General features: G+C 39.4%; 1 long non-coding RNA gene across 1 annotated transcript; it reads right to left on the reverse strand.

The window, feature by feature from the left end:
- Nucleotides 1–11,244: 11,244 nt before the first annotated feature.
- Nucleotides 11,245–11,559, reverse strand: LOC145896103 (uncharacterized). Its single transcript, XR_014401666.1, has 2 exons — nt 11,440–11,559; nt 11,245–11,381 (listed from the first exon to the last, which is right to left on the reverse strand). It is a non-coding gene; the product is annotated as an uncharacterized LOC145896103 (long non-coding RNA).
- Nucleotides 11,560–12,533: the final 974 nt, after the last annotated feature.

The following is a 12,533-nucleotide window of genomic DNA, read 5'->3' on the forward strand; positions in this document are numbered from 1 at the left end:
ATCGACAAAAAAGAGATTGGATGGTGTGATACCTCCACCTGGATTTAACGATAATGCAGAAGATCGACAAAAAAGAGATTGGATGGTGTGATACCTCCACCTGGATTCAACGATAATGCAGAAGATCAACAAAAAAGAGATTGGATGGTGTGATACCTCCACCTGGATTTAACGATAATGCAGAAGATCGACAAAAAAGAGATTTGGATGGTGTGATACCTCCACCTGGATTCAACGATAATGCAGAAAATCGACAAAAAAGAGATTGGATGGTGTGATACCTCCACCTGGATTCAACGATAATGCAGAAAATCGACAAAAAAGAGATTGGATGGTGTGATACCTCCACCAGGATTCAACGATAATGCAGAAGATCGACAAAAAAGAGATTGGATGGTGTGATACCTCCACCTGGATTTAACGATAATGCAGAAGATCGACAAAAAAGAGATTTGGATGGTGTGATACCTCCACCTGGATTCAACGATAATGCAGAAGATCGACAAAAAAGAGATTTGGATGGTGTGATACCTCCACCAGGATTCAACGATAATGCAGAAGATCGACAAAAAAGAGATTGGATGGTGTGATACCTCCACCTGGATTTAACGATAATGCAGAAGATCGACAAAAAAGAGATTTGGATGGTGTGATACCTCCACCTGGATTCAACGATAATGCAGAAAATCGACAAAAAAGAGATTGGATGGTGTGATACCTCCACCAGGATTCAACGATAATGCAGAAGATCGACAAAAAAGAGATTGGATGGTGTGATACCTCCACCTGGATTTAACGATAATGCAGAAGATCGACAAAAAAGAGATTGGATGGTGTGATACCTCCACCTGGATTTAACGATAATGCAGAAGATCGACAAAAAAGAGATTTGGATGGTGTGATACCTCCACCTGGATTCAACGATAATGCAGAAAATCGACAAAAAAGAGATTGGATGGTGTGATACCTCCACCTGGATTCAACGATAATGCAGAAAATCGACAAAAAAGAGATTGGATGGTGTGATACCTCCACCAGGATTCAACGATAATGCAGAAGATCGACAAAAAAGAGATTGGATGGTGTGATACCTCCACCTGGATTCAACGATAATGCAGAAGATCGACAAAAAAGAGATTGGATGGTGTGATACCTCCACCTGGATTTAACGATAATGCAGAAGATCGACAAAAAAGAGATTGGATGGTGTGATACCTCCACCTGGATTCAACGATAATGCAGAAGATCGACAAAAAAGAGATTGGATGGTGTGATACCTCCACCTGGATTTAACGATAATGCAGAAGATCGACAAAAAAGAGATTGGATGGTGTGATACCTCCACCTGGATTTAACGATAATGCAGAAGATCGACAAAAAAGAGATTGGATGGTGTGATACCTCCACCTGGATTTAACGATAATGCAGAAGATCGACAAAAAAGAGATTGGATGGTGTGATACCTCCACCTGGATTCAACGATAATGCAGAAGATCAACAAAAAAGAGATTGGATGGTGTGATACCTCCACCTGGATTTAACGATAATGCAGAAAATCGACAAAAAAGAGATTGGATGGTGTGATACCTCCACCTGGATTCAACGATAATGCAGAAAATCGACAAAAAAGAGATTGGATGGTGTGATACCTCCACCAGGATTCAACGATAATGCAGAAGATCGACAAAAAAGAGATTGGATGGTGTGATACCTCCACCTGGATTCAACGATAATGCAGAAGATCGACAAAAAAGAGATTGGATGGTGTGATACCTCCACCAGGATTCAACGATAATGCAGAAGATCGACAAAAAAGAGATTGGATGGTGTGATACCTCCACCTGGATTCAACGATAATGCAGAAGATCGACAAAAAAGAGATTGGATGGTGTGATACCTCCACCTGGATTTAACGATAATGCAGAAAATCGACAAAAAAGAGATTGGATGGTGTGATACCTCCACCTGGATTCAACGATAATGCAGAAGATCGACAAAAAAGAGATTGGATGGTGTGATACCTCCACCTGGATTCAACGATAATGCAGAAGATCGACAAAAAAGAGATTGGATGGTGTGATACCTCCACCAGGATTCAACGATAATGCAGAAGATCGACAAAAAAGAGATTGGATGGTGTGATACCTCCACCTGGATTCAACGATAATGCAGAAAATCGACAAAAAAGAGATTGGATGGTGTGATACCTCCACCAGGATTCAACGATAATGCAGAAGATCGACAAAAAAGAGATTGGATGGTGTGATACCTCCACCTGGATTCAACGATAATGCAGAAGATCGACAAAAAAGAGATTGGATGGTGTGATACCTCCACCAGGATTCAACGATAATGCAGAAGATCGACAAAAAAGAGATTGGATGGTGTGATACCTCCACCTGGATTTAACGATAATGCAGAAAATCGACAAAAAAGAGATTGGATGGTGTGATACCTCCACCTGGATTTAACGATAATGCAGAAGATCGACAAAAAAGAGATTGGATGGTGTGATACCTCCACCTGGATTCAACGATAATGCAGAAGATCAACAAAAAAGAGATTGGATGGTGTGATACCTCCACCTGGATTTAACGATAATGCAGAAAATCGACAAAAAAGAGATTGGATGGTGTGATACCTCCACCTGGATTCAACGATAATGCAGAAAATCGACAAAAAAGAGATTGGATGGTGTGATACCTCCACCAGGATTCAACGATAATGCAGAAGATCGACAAAAAAGAGATTGGATGGTGTGATACCTCCACCTGGATTCAACGATAATGCAGAAGATCGACAAAAAAGAGATTGGATGGTGTGATACCTCCACCTGGATTTAACGATAATGCAGAAGATCGACAAAAAAGAGATTGGATGGTGTGATACCTCCACCTGGATTCAACGATAATGCAGAAGATCGACAAAAAAGAGATTGGATGGTGTGATACCTCCACCTGGATTTAACGATAATGCAGAAGATCGACAAAAAAGAGATTGGATGGTGTGATACCTCCACCTGGATTTAACGATAATGCAGAAGATCGACAAAAAAGAGATTGGATGGTGTGATACCTCCACCTGGATTTAACGATAATGCAGAAGATCGACAAAAAAGAGATTGGATGGTGTGATACCTCCACCTGGATTCAACGATAATGCAGAAGATCAACAAAAAAGAGATTGGATGGTGTGATACCTCCACCTGGATTTAACGATAATGCAGAAAATCGACAAAAAAGAGATTGGATGGTGTGATACCTCCACCTGGATTCAACGATAATGCAGAAAATCGACAAAAAAGAGATTGGATGGTGTGATACCTCCACCAGGATTCAACGATAATGCAGAAGATCGACAAAAAAGAGATTGGATGGTGTGATACCTCCACCTGGATTCAACGATAATGCAGAAGATCGACAAAAAAGAGATTGGATGGTGTGATACCTCCACCAGGATTCAACGATAATGCAGAAGATCGACAAAAAAGAGATTGGATGGTGTGATACCTCCACCTGGATTCAACGATAATGCAGAAAATCGACAAAAAAGAGATTGGATGGTGTGATACCTCCACCTGGATTCAACGATAATGCAGAAAATCGACAAAAAAGAGATTGGATGGTGTGATACCTCCACCAGGATTCAACGATAATGCAGAAGATCGACAAAAAAGAGATTGGATGGTGTGATACCTCCACCTGGATTCAACGATAATGCAGAAAATCGACAAAAAAGAGATTTGGATGGTGTGATACCTCCACCAGGATTCAACGATAATGCAGAAGATCGACAAAAAAGAGATTGGATGGTGTGATACCTCCACCTGGATTTAACGATAATGCAGAAAATTGACAAAAAAGAGATTTGGATGGTGTGATACCTCCACCTGGATTTAACGATAATGCAGAAGATCGACAAAAAAGAGATTTGGATGGTGTGATACCTCCACCTGGATTTAACGATAATGCAGAAGATCGACAAAAAAGAGATTGGATGGTGTGATACCTCCACCTGGATTCAACGATAATGCAGAAGATCAACAAAAAAGAGATTTGGATGGTGTGATACCTCCACCTGGATTTAACGATAATGCAGAAGATCGACAAAAAAGAGATTGGATGGTGTGATACCTCCACCTGGATTCAACGATAATGCAGAAGATCGACAAAAAAGAGATTTGGATGGTGTGATACCTCCACCTGGATTTAACGATAATGCAGAAAATTGACAAAAAAGGGATTTGGATGGTGTGATACCTCCACCTGGATTTAACGATAATGCAGAAGATCGACAAAAAAGAGATTTGGATGGTGTGGTACCTCCACCTGGATTCAACGATAATGCAGAAAATTGACAAAAAAGAGATTTGGATGGTGTGATACCTCCACCTGGATTTAACGATAATGCAGAAGATCGACAAAAAAGAGATTTGGATGGTGTGATACCTCCACCTGGATTTAACGATAATGCAGAAGATCGACAAAAAAGAGATTTGGATGGTGTGATACCTCCACCTGGATTTAACGATAATGCAGAAGATCGACAAAAAAGAGATTTGGATGGTGTGGTACCTCCACCTGGATTCAACGATAATGCAGAAAATTGACAAAAAAGAGATTTGGATGGTGTGATACCTCCACCTGGATTTAACGATAATGCAGAAGATCGACAAAAAAGAGATTTGGATGGTGTGATACCTCCACCTGGATTCAACGATAATGCAGAAGATCGACAAAAAAGAGATTTGGATGGTGTGATACCTCCACCTGGATTCAACGATAATGCAGAAAATTGACAAAAAAAGAGATTGGATGGTGTGATACCTCCACCTGGATTTAACGATAATGCAGAAAATTGACAAAAAAAGAGATTGGATGGTGTGATACCTCCACCTGGATTTAACGATAATGCAGAAGATCAACAAAAAAGAGATTGGATGGTGTGATACCTCCACCTGGATTTAACGATAATGCAGAAAATCGACAAAAAAGAGATTTGGATGGTGTGATACCTCCACCTGGATTTAACGATAATGCAGAAGATCGACAAAAAAGAGATTGGATGGTGTGATACCTCCACCTGGATTTAACGATAATGCAGAAGATCAACAGAAAAGAGATTGGATGGTGTGATACCTCCACCTGGATTTAACGATAATGCAAAAAATCGACAAAAAAAAAATTTGGATGGTGTGGTACCTCCACCTGGATTTAACGATAATGCAGAAGATCGACAAAAAAGAGATTTGGATGGTGTGATACCTCCACCTGGATTTAACGATAATGCAGAAGATCGACAAAAAAGAGATTTGGATGGTGTGGTACCTCCACCTGGATTTAACGATAATGCAGAAGATCGACAAAAAAGAGATTTGGATGGTGTGGTACCTCCACCTGGATTCAACGATAATGCAGAAGATCAACAAAAAAGAGATTGGATGGTGTGATACCTCCACCTGGATTTAACGATAATGCAGAAGATCAACAAAAAAGAGATTGGATGGTGTGATACCTCCACCTGGATTTAACGATAATGCAGAAGATCAACAGAAAAGAGATTGGATGGTGTGATACCTCCACCTGGATTTAACGATAATGCAGAAAATCGACAAAAAAGAGATTTGGATGGTGTGGTACCTCCACCTGGATTTAACGATAATGCAGAAGATCGACAAAAAAGAGATTTGGATGGTGTGATACCTCCACCTGGATTTAACGATAATGCAGAAAATTGACAAAAAAGAGATTTGGATGGTGTGATACCTCCACCTGGATTTAACGATAATGCAGAAGATCGACAAAAAAGAGATTTGGATGGTGTGGTACCTCCACCTGGATTTAACGATAATGCAGAAGATCAACAAAAAAGAGATTGGATGGTGTGATACCTCCACCTGGATTTAACGATAATGCAGAAGATCAACAGAAAAGAGATTGGATGGTGTGATACCTCCACCTGGATTTAACGATAATGCAGAAAATCGACAAAAAAGAGATTTGGATGGTGTGGTACCTCCACCTGGATTTAACGATAATGCAGAAGATCGACAAAAAAGAGATTTGGATGGTGTGATACCTCCACCTGGATTTAACGATAATGCAGAAAATTGACAAAAAAGAGATTTGGATGGTGTGATACCTCCACCTGGATTTAACGATAATGCAGAAGATCGACAAAAAAGAGATTTGGATGGTGTGGTACCTCCACCTGGATTCAACGATAATGCAGAAGATCGACAAAAAAGAGATTGGATGGTGTGGTACCTCCACCTGGATTTAACGATAATGCAGAAGATCAACAAAAAAGAGATTGGATGGTGTGATACCTCCACCTGGATTTAACGATAATGCAGAAGATCGACAAAAAAGAGATTTGGATGGTGTGGTACCTCCACCTGGATTTAACGATAATGCAGAAGATCAACAAAAAAGAGATTGGATGGTGTGATACCTCCACCTGGATTTAACGATAATGCAGAAGATCAACAGAAAAGAGATTGGATGGTGTGATACCTCCACCTGGATTTAACGATAATGCAGAAAATCGACAAAAAAGAGATTTGGATGGTGTGGTACCTCCACCTGGATTTAACGATAATGCAGAAGATCGACAAAAAAGAGATTTGGATGGTGTGATACCTCCACCTGGATTTAACGATAATGCAGAAAATTGACAAAAAAGAGATTTGGATGGTGTGATACCTCCACCTGGATTTAACGATAATGCAGAAGATCAACAAAAAAGAGATTGGATGGTGTGATACCTCCACCTGGATTTAACGATAATGCAGAAGATCGACAAAAAAGAGATTGGATGGTGTGATACCTCCACCTGGATTTAACGATAATGCAGAAGATCAACAAAAAAGAGATTGGATGGTGTGATACCTCCACCTGGATTTAACGATAATGCAGAAAATCGACAAAAAAGAGATTTGGATGGTGTGATACCTCCTCCTGGATTTAACGATAATGCAGAAGATCGACAAAAAAGAGATTGGATGGTGTGATACCTCCACCTGGATTTAACGATAATGCAGAAGATCAACAAAAAAGAGATTGGATGGTGTGATACCTCCACCTGGATTTAACGATAATGCAGAAGATCAACAAAAAAGAGATTGGATGGTGTGATACCTCCACCTGGATTTAACGATAATGCAGAACATCGACAAAAAAGAGATTGGATGGTGTGATACCTCCACCTGGATTTAACGATAATGCAGAAGATCAACAAAAAAGAGATTTGGATGGTGTGATACCTCCACCTGGATTTAACGATAATGCAGAAAATCGACAAAAAAGAGATTTGGATGGTGTGATACCTCCACCTGGATTTAACGATAATGCAGAAGATCAACAAAAAAGAGATTGGATGGTGTGATACCTCCACCTGGATTCAACGATAATGCAGAAAATCGACAAAAAAGAGATTTGGATGGTGTGATACCTCCACCTGGATTTAACGATAATGCAGAAGATCGACAAAAAAGAGATTTGGATGGTGTGATACCTCCACCTGGATTTAACGATAATGCAGAAGATCGACAAAAAAGAGATTGGATGGTGTGATACCTCCACCTGGATTTAACGATAATGCAGAAGATCGACAAAAAAGAGATTTGGATGGTGTGATACCTCCACCTGGATTTAACGATAATGCAGAAAATCGACAAAAAAGAGATTGGATGGTGTGATACCTCCACCTGGATTTAACGATAATGCAGAAAATCGACAAAAAAGAGATTTGGATGGTGTGATACCTCCACCTGGATTTAACGATAATGCAGAAGATCGACAAAAAAGAGATTTGGATGGTGTGATACCTCCACCTGGATTTAACGATAATGCAGAAGATCGACAAAAAAGAGATTGGATGGTGTGATACCTCCACCTGGATTCAACGATAATGCAGAAGATCGACAAAAAAGAGATTGGATGGTGTGATACCTCCACCTGGATTCAACGATAATGCAGAAGATCGACAAAAAAGAGATTTGGATGGTGTGATACCTCCTCCTGGATTTAACGATAATGCAGAAGATCGACAAAAAAGAGATTGGATGGTGTGATACCTCCACCTGGATTTAACGATAATGCAGAAGATCGACAAAAAAGAGATTTGGATGGTGTGATACCTCCACCTGGATTTAACGATAATGCAGAAAATTGACAAAAAAGAGATTTGGATGGTGTGATACCTCCACCTGGATTTAACGATAATGCAGAAGATCGACAAAAAAGAGATTTGGATGGTGTGATACCTCCACCTGGATTTAACGATAATGCAGAAGATCGACAAAAAAGAGATTTGGATGGTGTGGTACCTCCACCTGGATTTAACGATAATGCAGAAGATCGACAAAAAAGAGATTGGATGGTGTGATACCTCCACCTGGATTTAACGATAATGCAGAAAATTGACAAAAAAGAGATTGGATGGTGTGATACCTCCACCTGGATTTAACGATAATGCAGAAGATCAACAAAAAAGAGATTGGATGGTGTGATACCTCCACCTGGATTCAACGATAATGCAGAAGATCGACAAAAAAGAGATTTGGATGGTGTGATACCTCCACCTGGATTTAACGATAATGCAGAAGATCAACAAAAAAGAGATTGGATGGTGTGATACCTCCACCTGGATTTAACGATAATGCAGAAGATCGACAAAAAAGAGATTTGGATGGTGTGATACCTCCACCTGGATTCAACGATAATGCAGAATATCGACAAAAAAGAGATTTGGATGTTGTGTTACCTCCTCCTGGATTTAAAGATAATGCAGAAAATCGACAAAAAAGAGATTTGGGTGGTGTGATACCTCCACCTGGATTTAACGATAATGCAGAAGATCGACAAAAAAGGGATCGGATATGGTGAAACCCCCGCAAGGGTTGAATGATAATGCAGAAATAGGACCTCCGACTTGATTACGAAAAAACTAAGATTGTGGAAAACGACGAAACTATCCTTAAAACGTGTAGATTGTTTACTAACACAAAGTAAATATAGTAGTTTGGTTTTCATTGTATCGTGTTTAGCGTAGTGAAGGGCGACATTTTTCAAAGTTACATTTTGTATTCGCAAATTTTTTGCAATGATTGTTCTATTACCAAAGATTTCATGCCCCACCATTAACATCCATCGGCAAGTAAAATTTTAATCCGTGAAAAATATGAAAATAACCAATTTTCAATTGCAATTTAGTAACTTTCAGGAAACATAAGGCTTATGTCGTTTTCCATTGTAAAAAAGCAAATAGAAAACAACACACGAAGTTTTTGTATGAATTTTTCTAAGTTTCGTTGCACACTTCAGTTCCGCATGTGGATCTAGTGGATCATTAGGTAAGGATTGAATCAAATGTACTGAACGTTGTTGGTCTCCAAATAATAACATGTTTTAAAATAAATAGGCATTACGCAAGCGCATTAAGAGTAATTAACTAACAGCTAATTTAAAATCATCGTCCCAGCCAAACGAGAGGTTTGTCCCGCCATGTCATGGTCCAATGCACATCCACAAAGCTGTCTAACCCAATTTCATGCTGAACAGTGCTGAGTGAACGTAAAGTCAGCAAAAACAAACATGACACACCTCATATAACAATTTTGGCAGCTTTGTATCCGATATTTCGATGGGCAGGCAAGCGAAACCCTTTTCTTTGATCTTCGACAAAGGATATTCAACGGTTTAAATATTTCCACTGTACTGTAGGCACCACTTTAAATTCGTCGTTGTGGGGTTTCCTTTAAAATAGAGCTATAAAAAAGATGGTTTGTGCTTTATCTTGCTCCATTTACTTTTGACATTCCAATAAGTAGTTTTGCAATTTGTTAAAAATAAAATAACTTTTTAGGTCATCTGAGGAAGTTTAAATGCTTGGTCACTCTTTCATGGGTTTTCGATCGCGCCATGTTTTGTTTCAAGTTGTGCTGAGCATTGCTTGTGACCATACAAAAATATTGTAACATTGCTTAATCATATTCCAGCGACACAACAAGATCCACATGCTTTGTTTGGAGTCTAGCGTGCCAAGTGGTTACGCTCAGGTGCACCACACAAGGTTGCTATATCCGTACTCCAAACAACCGAACCCCACTTCACGCATTGTTGTGCATATTGACTATGGTGGTCTTCCGCTGTCTATCAAAGGACATTGCGTTTGTTCAGGACAACGTTTTCCTCAGAGAATTTCCTGTCAATTATCTTCGTAGTTTTTGCAAATACGTGATATTCTAAATTTACCATTACTAAATCATGCGAAAATCAAGTGGAAGTTTTTTTACAATAGGAAAAAATTTATTGTAGTAATATCTTGCGCTGTAACAGGTAAAGCAACAACATCTTACACCATGAAAAAATTACTTCATTTGACCACACTGGGATTTGAACCGAGGATAATCTGTACACTTATCCCGTTGTCTTCTAGGTATATAGCTCGGATGTTTGACCATTGCTGCCAGTCACCCGCCCTAGTCGCAGAGCAATAAGCTCTCGAGCTCGCTCTTGTGGTAAATTTTATTTCAAACTTAAGAGTTCGACATAAAAAATCTATAGGGTTCCATGAGATATTTTCTGGCAAAATCATCGGAATATGTCTGTTGAGTATAGGGAGAACTGGCTGCTGCCAACAACAATGACTGCAGTGACCTATTTGATTGTGTCCTATATTTGTTGTGGATTTATGGATTTTTCAGATCACATTGCAACTTGTCGGGGAAAAGTGTAAAAAAAATTATCAACCCCATCCACCATCAGGTGGGTTAACACGTCTCATTGTGCTGCGACTTTCCTGTTTCTTCTGCGTTGAAGATTCAAAATAATCCCCACTAACTTTTTCGTCTCTAAACATGTTTGAGCTTTGTACAAAAAGAGTGTAATGTGTTGCCGACCTGTGATCTACGTAGTACCAACGAAATGCGTGCTGGTACATAGGCTATGCAGAGATGCTTGGCAAGTTCTTATCATTCTTAGCGATGTGCAATGAAAATTGATCGACTTAACAAATATTCTGTATTAAGTACATCCTGATAAAGGTTTGTTGAAAAACGAAAGAAAAGTTTAACATAATGAATGTATTTTTCGCGAGAAGACGCCCTCTTCTTAAGTGTTTATGTTCGTTTATTCCGAGTGTACGAAAATTAATCAACAACGTATTGTATAGATACCAAGGCAGTTAAACCGCAGTTTCCACAACAACTAGTTTCCGTGCAAACTGCTGAACGGTGTTGGAACTTTCACAAAACCAGTCTCCAAACTAGCGGCGTTTAATATTCAGCAGTGGAATGTGGAGAAATATTGCCAAAAGTTGCATCAGCGCTGCAACAATAAACGCATATCGAATGTCGCTGAGCTCATCGACAAGCATACCTGAACAAAAACAAAATATGAAACAAATATAGCGATTAACCTTGCAATGGTTCCTTACCCACAAGTGGGGTAACCCACGATCCTAAAACTGAGTATAACAAACCGCTGGTGTTGAAGCCCCAGGTCAAGTTTTTGTCGTCTAATACACTGGCCATAACTTGTGCGTACATACTGTGTATTCCACCGCTCACTAAGCTATGAGCAATGCAGTTGAGTATAAGACCCACAAGGTTATGCACGAACCACATAGAAGCTGTAACAAAAGTCCCCATCGTTCCGGTGATGATTAGAACCCAAACAATATTAACGTTCTTCCTGTCACCAAGAATCCCGAATGCTATCCTTGCAAAAATGCTTACTCCGCTGTATATTGAAAGGAGCAGTGACGCCATCATAGGTTCCACATCCAGTGACAGTGAATAGGGCACTAGAAACCTCATGTAGAGTAACCAAGTACTAAGCATGAGTAACCATATCACCGAAAATATCCAAAACTTTGGCAAAACCAAAACCTCCTTAAGTGGTTTTAAGGCTTGTCTCCAGTTCTTGTCTTCAGTAGAGTTTTCTTCCGATGGAGTTGGGTCAGAATTTAATAATATAGGTCTGTACAAAGACGCAGACACTGCACAATTCAATGTCAGGCCACCTAGTATTAATACAGCTCCTCTCCAGTTGTAAAATTCGATCAGGAATTGCATGAAAGGTGCCAGTGCCAATAAACCCACAGGTGTTCCGGACAGTGCTAGTGATATAGCCATTACTCTTTTCTTTTTGAAGTATCGGGGGATTAACGCTGCATATGTTACCCCACAAATGGAAAGAATTACACCTAAAAAAATTTTTATATAGTTGTTCTGAACAAAATATTATAAAATGAGATTTGCGTCATATAATAAGATGCTTTTGTAAGTCAATTTGAGACAGGCAAAGCCTTGCTCTTCTATATCTTAAAAACTATATGTCCATATAGATATCATTTAAGTTGACAGAAAAAGTTTTTTTGGTGTCGTATTGTAACCTTAGAGATTAATATTCTGAGAAAGGAAAGGAAAATTACTCTCACCAGTTGCAAGCCCAACAAACACGAAAACAAGTACCAGACTATTTGCCAATGAAGCAACAGAAATGGAAATTCCGCATAATATCGATACA

The sequence above is a fragment of the Ascidia mentula genome, chromosome 3 (assembly GCF_947561715.1).
Source record: "Ascidia mentula chromosome 3, kaAscMent1.1, whole genome shotgun sequence".
NCBI classification, from domain to species: domain Eukaryota; kingdom Metazoa; phylum Chordata; class Ascidiacea; order Phlebobranchia; family Ascidiidae; genus Ascidia; species Ascidia mentula.